Consider the following 12,237-nt stretch of genomic DNA (forward strand, 5'->3'; position numbering starts at 1 on the left):
TTAGGGTGACACCAATTTGACGTGTATTTGAGGCATAGAAAGATAAGAGTTATGGACCAAGGTGGGTAGATGGAGTTGATACAGATCAGCCATGATCTAATTGATTGGTGGGACAGGTTCGAGGGGATGAATGGCCTTCTCCTTGGGGTCCAGTGGTCGTGAAAGGCGCTATATCGATGCAAGTTTTTTCTTTTATATATTGAGAGACTACCCTCCCATTGTCTCTTTTTGGGAAGAGGGACTGGAGCAATTGATTAAATGCAACTGAATAAAATATTCAGTGTATTGGTTAATTCCCTCGCCCCTCACTGAATTTCAGCACTGTTTGCATTTTGCACTTGTTTCTTGGACAAGGCGTATTTTGGTTGGGGGAGTCCTACCCTTCCGGTGCTGGCGACGGCCAGATGATTGACGTGGACGAGAACCAATCGGCAGTGGGGATATGCACAAAACCACTGTGACGAGTTGTGGGCGGGGAGGTGAGTGAGCCAATGGAGACGGCCCAAGGGGTCGGGCACAGCGCCTTGCACAATGTTCGCTGCAGAATCCTTTCATTTTTATGAATGAAATAATAGCTGCAGCGTGTGCCGAATTAGCGGCTGCTTTTTAAATGAAAAAAGATCTTATTTAATATATTTTGCAGTCTTTTTCCACCTGATTTAATATCCATTTAATATTTATATGCAGGGTTCTTTATTTCTGCGGAAACATGATTTTTTTAAGTGATTTTTCCCCCTGTTTTTGATTTGTTGCGCGATCATTTTTGTTATTTTATAGCGTGAAGTCATTCATTTTGTTACAATGTCGAATTATTTATTTTTAATTGATGCGCTCTTCAAATGGATACAATGACTAAGATACCTGCGATTCACTGAAGAAGGAGGAGGGGGAAAAGATCTACTTCCTTATTGAAGGAGGATTTACTATCTAAAACGGTGGGTTATGAATTTAATTATTTTTCCGGATATATTTCTCTTAGGTTCTATTTTCGGAAAGGTGCAATTTTTTCCCCATGTGAAGACCTTGCCCGGACGCACCAGTCGCTAAATTGAGCTGGTTGTCTTGGTAACAGGAATCGGGAACACAACGAAAAGGGTAAGGACTCAGCTTAGAACCAGAAAATCTCTGTGCACAGGGGTTGAGGGCTGGGCACATCTCTGAGTAACTAACTGGGCGATGGATGGAGCTTTGCACTCATAGCAGTGCTTGTGGCGAATACAACCCCAGCAAGATGCAACATATTGGCTACTTTTGGTCTCCTGCTGTAGCCGAATATCCCTTGTATGAGTCTAACTCTTGTCTGTCTTGACTGTGTAGTGTTGCGGGAGGGATTAATAAACTCTTTTTAGATAAGAGATTAAAACCTTCACATTAGCTACTTCTGATGTCCTGCTCTAGCCTAATACCCCTTGTATGAGTCTAACTCTTGTAGGTCTCGACTGTGTTGTGTTGCAGGAGGGATTAATAATCCAGCTGTTTAAAAAAAAAAGGTTAAAACCTTAGATTTTTTTTGTATGTGTGGGAAAGGGAAGTACGTACAAATTTGACGTTTATGAGTACTGCAATTCAGATATATCTAACTGTGATAGATTAGTACAATCAAAGGTTATCAAACTAACATTGGACAAGAGCATAAGGCTGATCAGGGCTAAATCCTACAGTTGGGACTTTGCTTCCCCAACGCCCCACTCCCCAAAATTCGTGAAGGCATTGACTCCCTTACTAGGGATCAGTCCCAGTGGTCATTCTTTATTGCCTTGCCCAAGTGGTCACTTTGTGTGTGTGAGCCTTGGCACTGAATATATGGAGAGCATCACAGATGAGCACAGTCTACTTTGCCATCGTTTCTATTTGTTCTTGGGGTGTGGGCAACACTAGTAAGGCGGTGTTTATTGCCCATCCCTGAGGGCATTAAGAGGCAACCACATAATGTGGGACTGGAGTTTCATGGAGGTAAGGGTGACAGAGTCCCTTCCCTGAAGGGCATCTTACGCATGCATTCTGCAAAGTAATTTACCACTATGATTTAGGTACGAAGTAGGAATTTTTGCTAAGCAGGATTTAACAGGATGGATTGGGGGGAAATGTCCAATGTGACTTACTCAGCAATCTTAAGGTAAAGGAAATGAAAGAACTTGCGTTTATATAGCGCCTTTCACCACCTCAGGACATTCCAAAGTGCTTTACAGCCAATGAAGTACTTTTAAAGTGTAGTCATTGTTGTCATGTCGGGAAATCTGCCAGCCAATTTGAGCACAGCAAGCTCCCACAAACAGCAATGAGATACTTGACCAGATAATCTGTTTTAATGATGCTGGTTGCGGGATAAATATTGGCCCCAGGACACCAGGAGAACTGCCCTGCTCAGGTAGCTGTAGTCCTGTTAGTTTCCACCACATATTACTCAATATTTGGGACAAGGAGACAAGATAACAATTAAAAACTAAGCTGAATTATAACAAAGCACAAAGTTTTATTTTAACCATTAATTTCACACAACCCAGTATGGGGTGCAGCATTGCAGGCTAGGAAATACCCACATTTAAACCCTGGTCTGTTGGATTTTTATTTTTGCTCAATAATCCTGGAGGCAAGACTGAATCAATTTGAAGGTATTTGAGACTTGTATAGGATAGACCTGCTTGTGATAGATCAAAGCTGAAAACAGCTATTTTGAAACTGCTGTATCTAGAGGAATGGGTTATTTTCTGTAAGAGTTGCTACAATTTCATTTGTTTAGCCAGTTTTGGTAAGTTGCTCCTGCCCCATAACAGCCAACTTAGTTGCACAGTGATTTCGACCAGAGAACTTGTGTGTCACATAAACAATTACCCTCATTTGCTCACACTGTGGAGGTCACCAGGTGGGAAACCCACCAGATCAGGAGGAACACTGGTTTTACTCCCTGCCCAATATTGCTCTCTGTTGACTTCAGTTTCCTGACGGGGTGGTGGCGGGGGGTGGGTGGGGGGGGGGGGGATCAGGTTAAAATTGTCCCCTGAGGTATCCCAGTTACATTGAGGAAATCCCTCATACTATCTCAATTCAGGGCAAAGTATCTTGCAACTGAGGAAAAATAACCAGTTTTCGGCACAAAATCTGTTAATATTTCTCACACGTGCGACAAACAGCTCCCTCGTAGTACACAGTTTATATAATGTGTTCCAGTAAGGATACTGGGTTGTGGACCCAGAGCACAGGTGAACAATCAGCAGCTCTCTGCCCGTGTTATGCAACAGCTGGCTACTGGATGCTGAGTGAGACTTTTACCGATAAATATCGACCCTTGTTTTGTGCCCTTTCTCAATCAGGTGAAGTGTCTTTGCTATCGCCTGGTGCGCTACCTGATTCTGGAAGAGTCAACATGCATTGTGACCTTGATTCTACCACACTGTGGCACATCAGATCTAAAAATAGTTTTACAGCCATTGCACCTTCCTCCATCAGATGTTCTGATACAAATCAGAGATTTGATTCAAAACTTGAAGTAGAGAACAAAATAATGTTGGGGCAGTCGGCATGATCTGAAAACCAATGATGTCACTTTAGGAGACAGCTCTTGTAACAAAATGCAACACGTGTTATTTTCCCAAATATTTTCGTACATAAATTCACGCTGTTTATTGGAGTTTTATTTGGCAATATCTATCGATTGATAGATTTGTGAGGTTACATATAATTAATATTTGTGTTGATAACTGGGACAGAAATCAAAATAGTGTCCTGCTAAGGTTTTGTGTCGTTTTCAAATCCAATGTGGCTGAAGTCAAACTACTTGCTGCCACTTAAGGTCCAAGCCATGGTTGTCCTGGACTTGCTGTGTGGGGTTTGGGACATTTGGGTTGAAATGCCAAGAGGTGATGCCAGGGACTGACCGCTGTGCTTGTTGATTGGCACCACAGGATGCTACTTCTGTGCCCGCAGACATGAAGCTGTAATATACTTGCCTTCTGCACTCCCATTCTGGAAACGTTAATTACTTCTCACAGAACTACTTTAGCCTGCTGTATTGTTGGTGCAAAGCTGGGAGAGATATTTGTGAACAAACTGCACTACAGCTTGCTATCACTTTAAGCTGCACAGAATTTCTTTGTGTAACCCATGTAACTCCATTATCCAGCGCATTGTTAACATGCCTCAAAAACTATGCCAGCCTCCTCACAACTTACAAACATACAAACCTACGACCATTGATGGACAGGGAAGACCCTCTGGTCTATTCAGCCTGTGCCGCACAACTGCGATGCCTTGTGCATCACAATATCTACACTCTCCACCCCACCCACAAGCCATGTAATCTCCTTGATTGAAATTAAATAAAGACCACTTTTACCAGTGCCTGGAACACTGCTACCCATTAGAATTATTTTTACATGGCCTATTGATAAAAGTACATTTTATTCCTGTCATTTTGAAAATAAAAGCAAATAAACCTGTAATGTTGGCGGAGGAAGCAGGAATCAGAGTCAAGTGTTGCCGCTTAGATTGTCTGCTAATGTGTGCCAATATAAAACAGGTTTCATGTTCAAAGTATGTCATCTAGCATTGTTCATTATTATCTGGATCGATTCGAAGCAAGTCATTCTTTCTGAATATCTGTCTTCATTCAATTGTCCCAATAAAAGTCTATCATCTATTAATCTGATGTCAGCAAAAATCAGGAGGCTAAAGAGAAATATGAAGTTTATAAAGTGGAGCCTTTTGCAGAGGTCACCTGAGGAAGATGTCTTTCGATCTTCTTCAACCAAGTTTAAACGGAGGTTCTGAAATTGCGCTGTGGGATTGCCCTGGACAAATACTTGACATGCTCGTCTCAAATTCTTCTTTCTGATGTTTTGGCAGCGGTGTTAATTCGTTTAAACTGAATGGATTCATACCTCGATTAAAATAGTGAAGAGAAGAATTTGAGATGAGCCTGTTGAGCATTCACCCACAGCATAATTTCAGGATCTTGCTGATTTATAGAGGATTGCATGGAATTTACAGCATAGAAACAGGCCATTCGACCCACTATGCTGGTGTTATGCTGCACACGAGCCCCCTCCCACCCTACTTCATCGCACCCTATGTTTTGATGATTTATTTGCATTTCGCTGTGCCTGTACTCCGGACTCGGGTTGTTTGATTCTTAAGAGACTGTACTAATGTCAGCTGGAGCAAAGCTCTGAGAGCAGTTAACTCTCTGATGGACTTGAATTGCTGTATGTACCTGAATATTGCCTTGTGCTGTGTGATATGTATCATTGTTCTTTAAAGTGTAAGTCCTTATTTTCAACGTGTTATGCTTGTAAAAGCTTTAATCTGTATGTTTAGGCTTCCCACCCCTAACCTTGACAGTTCTGTATTCACAGTGAAAAGACACTTTTCATAAGTACAAAAGCAAAATACTGTGGATGCTGGAAATCTGAAATAAAAACAAAAAAATGCTGGAAATATTCAGCAGGTCAGGCAACATCTGTGGAGAGAGAAACAGAGTTAACGGCCGCGATTTTGCCGGCACTCAGAGGGCAGGTTTGTAGGCGGGTCAGAGGTTAAAGTCGCTTTGATTGACAACGGGTTCCGCACCCGCCATCAACCCACCTCCAAACAACCTTCCCAAGTGTCGGGTCCCCGATTTGCGAATGGACCCGACACCTAGCGGCGGGAAACGGATTAAAGACAATGAACTGCTTATTACCAGGTACTTGTCAGTAGTTTTCAGGCTGTTGTTTGATTTTCCAGCTTTTGGGTCAGGTTTCACGACATCCGGACAACACGCCAGGTAAGTGTGGCGTGTTGAGAGTCTGGTCTAATGTTTGTGAAAAGATGACCACTGCAGAAGTGGTGTCAAGGATGCAATGTTGCACATGGTGAGTTTCAGAGCAAAGAAAATGTTGGTTACTGCATTTTTCATACATATACAGATTTCTTTAGCTTACAAGTTTTTAAATCCAACTGTCCAGTGCCACCTCATTGGGAGAACCTCTCTCACCAGTGACAGATCGCTTCTGTCATCTCACCTGCAGCTGCCATCTATTCCAGTAACATCGGAGCCAATGAAACAATCAGACCTTGGTCCTCCGAATCCTTCCACAATCATCCCAAACACCAACATCACCAACCTTTGCCGCCATCACCTGATGCTGCATTGGACATGGCATCAGCCCCTGACAAAATTGCTGGCCAGGAGGCCAGCGATGGCATCACCATGGCCAGACTTTCTTCACTTGATACTGTAAACCCTGGCTGCCACATGATGCGCCAGGTTGACACCATCCCACACCAGCACCGTGAAGCATCCCTTTAATGCCCAAGCCAAGCCAGTCCATGCATACGCATCATTATAGCGGGGCGGGGGCAGGGGGGGAGTTATGACTGAACAATCACTAGAACTCAGTAAGACACTTCTCAATGTGCGCTTAGATCTGTCCAAGAAGGGGCACTTTTTGAAAGAGATTTCACTGTATGACAACACATTACCAGAAACTTCACATGGACATTGGCTAAACCTCTCAAGTGCCCACCCTTGTGTGTTGTTAGTTGGTATGCTTGCAGTAGAATGAGGGTGAGTGTGAGGGGTGGCTAGTGAGATGGGAGAGGAGGAAAGAACATAAGGGGAGGTCTGTGATAGGGTGGAAGGCAGGAGAGATTAAATGATAAAAGGGATGATGGTGCGAGGCAAAAGGAGATGGTGAAGGGACAAGTAAAAAAACAAAAGATGGGTCTAGAGGAAGTGTAAATGACAACAGCAGAACCATTACCAGCACCTGTCTGGAAAAAAAAAAATGGGAGATCTGAAATTTTTGAACGAAATAAACCCCCCACCCTGACCCTGGCAATGTGAGGCCCGGGCAATTTTAACTATTCCAATGCTTTCCTGGCCGGTCTCCCATCTTACACCCTCCTTAAACTTGAGCTCATCCAAAGCTCTGCCCTCCCTGAGCCTCTGCACCTCTCTCCTCTTTTAAGACGCTCCTTAAAAGCCACCACTTTGTCCAAGCTTTTGGCCATTAAAGGTGCTATACAAATATAAGTTGTTGTTGTTGTATGCTGCTGGTCAGCTGCCGCTTTTGGTAAGGGAAGACTTTACATTAACTCTCGCCATTTTGAAAACGGTGTGATAGGCAGACACAAATATCTCTATTTAGTGCAAGATGACAACTCTGCTTACATCAGAACTCGTAGAAAATGGAGGCTAAGTCAGTGTCGACCCTACTACGCAGTTTACTGTAACTGAGGCAATTGTTGGCTCAGGGATGTATATCAGTTGCAAAGGTAGGCTGTAAAATAAATTACAGCTTTCAGATCATGAGGAACAAGGTCCATTCACAGGATATGCTGTTAAGCTGAAAGAGAAAATGGTACTTTAAAAAAATGTAACAGTTGATATAAGCAATCAGCATCTTAAGGGGTAGAAATTTGCCTTTGGGCAGCAGCGCTAAACGGCAGTATCGCATGGGCTGCCTGTGATACTCCCTCGCTTGATATTCAGTTCTACTAAAGTCAATAGAGCTGAATGTAGGGCAGGGTGTATAACAGGTGGCCCATTTGATTAGCGTTATCACCCAAGATGACTTTCTACCTCGCTATCTTTTTTAATAAATGCTGTCTGTTCTGAGTTGGCTGATGACAGCCCAGGGAGTAGGGGACCTACAGTTTGGGTTTTGTACTCCTGGGCTAGAGAGGGTAAAAATCTGCTAGGCTTCCAACCTTGATTGCTATCCAGTGGCTCCTCTGGCATCGTGTGAATGTTGCTTGAGGAATGGATCGCGGTATGGCTGTGATGCTCCATAAATAGTCTTGTGGCGCTGTATCTAGGCTCCCACTTGGTGAAATTCCAGACAACACCTGATGACTCTGGAATTGTTGCCTTTAGAAGAGGAGGGAAGAGAGTTGAAGGGGGTTGAGGGGTGGGAGAAATGAGATGCAGTGCATTCTATGCATAATTCTAATCTGTATGTGTGAACAGCTGATTGTGTGGGTGCCTGCGTGTATGTGTGTTTACGGAGGCGGGTTGATGCACTTTGAAATCGGCAGGTGGTTACAGATGGCGTTGTGATAATATATTCAGTCACCTTGGTTGTATTATCAAGACTCAATTGGCTGAAGATTAGTTGCATTGGATTAGAACAGTGATGTGATGCTTTGCTGTATTAAATTGAAGACATTGATGTACAGATGGCCCAGCTCTTGCTCATCCTTGAATTCTTTTCAATTGCATATTCCTTGTGATAATTACAGTGACGGGAGCAATCACATGTATTTGGTTATGCTACTGGACTAGTAATCCAGAGGCTTGGACTAATAATCCAGAGAACGTGAGATCAAATCCCACCATAGCACTTGAAAATTTGAATTCAGTTTAAAACATCGGAAAAAATATCAGTAAAAGTGATAATGGATTTTCGTAAAAACCCAATTGGTTCACTTATGTCCTTTAGGGAAGGAAACCAGCCATCCTTACCCGGCCTGTCCTATATGTGACTCCAAACCCACACCAATGTGGTTGACTCTTAACTGCCCTCTGAAGTGGCTCTGCAATCTACAGGAAACTTTGTGCTATCCGGCACCGATGGGACCGCGCTGTTGCCGTTCCCTCAAAACTGCCAGACAAACCAGCGCTAATGTTGAAACATACGGAGATTTTGATCTCCGTATCTGGCAACAAACAACAGCTTCTAAACAGTCAGCCGTACCTTGCAAGCGTCTCTGTAGCTTAGCAACAGCTTCAGCGAGACCTTGCAGAGCCTGACTGGTGAGAAAAAAGCAACGAAAAGAAAAAAAACCTAACGAAACGGCTCCTGATTTTTGCCGGTGGCTCGAGCATTCCGGACAGTTAACCTCCGGATAAACCAAAGTTTCCTGTACATAGTTGTATCAAACCTTGGGCAACTAGGGATGGGCAATAAATGCTGGCCTTGCCAGCATTCTGAGAATGAAGAAAAGAAAAATACCTCAAAGCTCATCTGTTTGAATTGGCTTGTCCTGGCACCAAAAATTGGCAAGTAAGGATGCCAAGCCAACAAAACCACCATACTATCTAGTCTGTCAATCGCTTCTCCAAGAGCTGACCTAAACTCCACCTTTTCGACACACTGCAGGTTGTTAACTATGAGCTACCATCATTTTGAATACCACATAAATAGTCCCATGTTTACAGTCATGAATTTCCAGCTTGGAAACCAGAGATTCATTATATTGTCTTAAAGCAACTAGCTTTAAAAAAAAAAAAAAAAAATGGTCCCAAAACATGGAATCATGACTTTTAATTTGTTACATTTTTATTTCATACTAATATACACGAATTTAAACACTGAGCAGCCCCCTCTCTAACTGCGGCAGGCAGGGTATTATCATATCCCATTGATTTGTTAGTCTGCTGACGTTTTATTCATCAACAATTTGAACTCCATCTGAAGAGAACAGTAGAGAAATAAAGGATCAGCAAACCAATCAATTTATCCAGTTCTGATAAAAGATCACTGACCTGAAACGTTAACTCTGTCTCTCTCTTCACAGATGCTGCCTGACCTGCTGAGCATTTCCAGCATTTTGTTTTTATTTCAGATTTCCAGCCTCTGCAGTATTTTGCTTTTGAATCAATCTTTCTATCTATATATAGATCCACATAGGTGTTAATATATAAATGGTACAACAATGTGCATCTCTTGTCTGGCTGGATAGTCTAGAACTCGGGGCCTAGTCTTAGGATAAGCAGTCGGCCATTTAAGACTGAGAAGAGGAGGAATTTCGTCACTCGGAGGGTTGTGAATCTTTGGAATTCTCTACCACAAATGGCTGTGGATGCTGAATCGTTGAGTATATTCAAGGCTGATGTGTAGATTTTTGGACACTGAGGGAATCAAGGGATAGTGCAGGAAAGTGGGGTTGAGGTCGAAGATCAGCCATGATTTTATTGAATGGCGGAGCAGGCTCGAGGGGCCGTGTGGCCGACTCCTGCTCCTATTTCTTAGGTTCTTATGCCACGTCGCACTTCTGGTGTCGTTTTGATTGGCTCAAATTTCTTGCTTATAAAATAACAACAAATCAGAACTCGGTAGTTTCGGAATAAATGAATCAAACACATGAAAACCGGCCACAAACCTATCAATCAGAAAGTACAAAATGAGTGTGAACATGACAAATGAAGGGTGAGCAGTGAGGAAAGTCTTATTTTTATTTTCCTCAAAGTGACAAATTGCTTTCGGTGACTCGAAGGCGATCAAACTAGTTCCACGAGACCATGGTGAATGGAAGACACATCATCGCCCAGTACCCACCAAACGTTTATATGAGGTGAGGTTGGCCACACTCGGGAACTGGCCCAGCTTCCTTTTGAATGTTTGCAGTAAATCACTGCACGGAACGTCAACTTGTTCCGAAGGTCGGTGACTCTATGAAAAGAGATTCCTCCTGACATCTAACCTAGTTCTATGCTTACGTAACTTATACTCACGTCCCCCGGTTCTCCCTGACCTACCTGTCTTGAATAGCCTATCCACGTGGACTGAATCTTGTACCTTCAGCACTCACTCAGTACTGCACTGGGAGTGCCAGCCTGGATTATGTACTCTGGTCTCCTAGAGTGGGACTTGAACCCACGACCTTCTGACTCCGAGGCGAGTGTGCTACCCACTGAGCCACGGCTGACACCAAGACTGTGGATCAGTAGTGGTGTGAGTGGTTCTAATTTTCCATCCATTCTTATGGGAAGCATGTGGCCTCTGCTTAGCACTTTAATCCGGATAGCATTGCAGAGGCCTAGAGTTCAGTTGATGGGAAGAACAATGAGTGCAAAGCCCCAAAGTATTGCAACCTTTTACAGTGCATACAGCACCAGTTTATTGTGCCACAGCAGTGCCCTTCGTAATGCCATCCGATACTGGCTAATGTAATAGCTGAAAACCTGAGAGCCTTGCGATGCCTTGCGCCTGCCACTAATGCGACTGAAATTAGATCTGATACGTGTGGTGTGCAGAACAATTTCAACAGCACTCCAGTTTCCCAGATCCTTGCTGTGTCTATAAATAGATCCTAGCCCAGTTTGGTCTTGACTCCAGCATTCTGTCTTGCGTTCAGTGACAAGATTGCATTTCAGGACTCTGAGTAGACAGAAGCACAATGATTTCCGTATTTACTCTGTCTTTTAACTATTTGCTCCCTTCTGTGGATATTACAAAGGCACCCCCTTTCCTAGCCCAGGGTGGGCAGGTGCTTCTCATCCCAGGGTTCTTGCAATGGATGGTGAGCAAGAGTAAATCATTCTGAGGATTGCCTGCTAATTCCCCCTCTAATTGAGAAAGCATTTATATAATGCTTTCATGAACTCGGGACATGCCAAAGCATTTTACAACAAAGTAATTTTGCAGTGTAGTCACTGTTTAAATTTGCACACAGCAAGCTTCCACAAACAATAATGTGATCATGACCAGATAATTTGTTTTAGTGGTGTTAGTTGTGAGATAAGTATTGGTCCAGGATACTGGGGAGAACTTCCCTGCTCTTCTTCGAAATAGTACCATGGGTTCTTTAACGTCTACCTGAGAGGGCTTGGTTTAACATTTAGCAACACCTTTGACAGTTCAGCATGCACTCGGTACTGCACTGGAGTGTCAGTCGAGATTTTGTGCTCAAGTCACTGGAGTGGCACTTGCACCCACAACCTTCTGACTGAGGTGCGAGTGCTACTCACCCATGGCTAACTCCATGGAAGTAACAATGTGATTCCAGCCTGTGGTCGATGATGCTTGCACCAATCATGAACCCAACTGCCAAAACCAGCCTGTAACTTCATCATAAATTAATCTGGTTGTGTTCACGTGTATTGTAAATATCATAAACAATGGGTAAGGACTCAGTGAGTTTACCCAGTGACTAGCTGAGTCATGTAGAACAGAAAAGGTCCCAGGTTCAGTCGTTGCCCAGCACCAAGTTAGCTGGGTGGATTGGCGACAAAAGCTTGAAACTTTGCCTGAACGCATCAGGAGAAAGGAAAACTATTTAGGGTTTTTCTGCTCTTGGTCTTGATCCATGTGCTGGAAGTGTGCATGTGTGAACATGACTGGGCTTGTCAGTCTGGCGATATAATCAAGTCTCGTACATGAGTGATGTCCTAAGGGTGCCCAAGGCACCATACTCCAAGCTGGGACGTCTCGCTTCTGTAATCCCCAGCCTACAATTTTTCATCCATTAAATTGAACGGGTGGAAATTCGCAGCCATATCTTCAGTAAGGAGAAAGAGAAAACTTATGAGGGGCA

General features: G+C 43.4%; 1 protein-coding gene across 1 annotated transcript in view; it reads left to right on the forward strand.

Moving 5' to 3' along the window:
* The first annotated feature begins 505 nt into the window (after positions 1-505).
* The window catches only part of rhobtb2a (Rho related BTB domain containing 2a), a 75,758-nt gene continuing 64,026 nt past the window's right edge, over positions 506-12,237 (forward strand). The window contains exon 1 of the mRNA XM_085970917.1: positions 506-935. The gene's annotated coding sequence lies outside the window, so the exon portion shown is untranslated. The remainder of the gene's footprint in view (positions 936-12,237) is intronic.

Source organism: Somniosus microcephalus, chromosome 30, assembly GCF_052327205.1.
Source record: "Somniosus microcephalus isolate GS21.2 chromosome 30, FLI_Smic_1.0, whole genome shotgun sequence".
Taxonomy (NCBI): domain Eukaryota; kingdom Metazoa; phylum Chordata; class Chondrichthyes; order Squaliformes; family Somniosidae; genus Somniosus; species Somniosus microcephalus.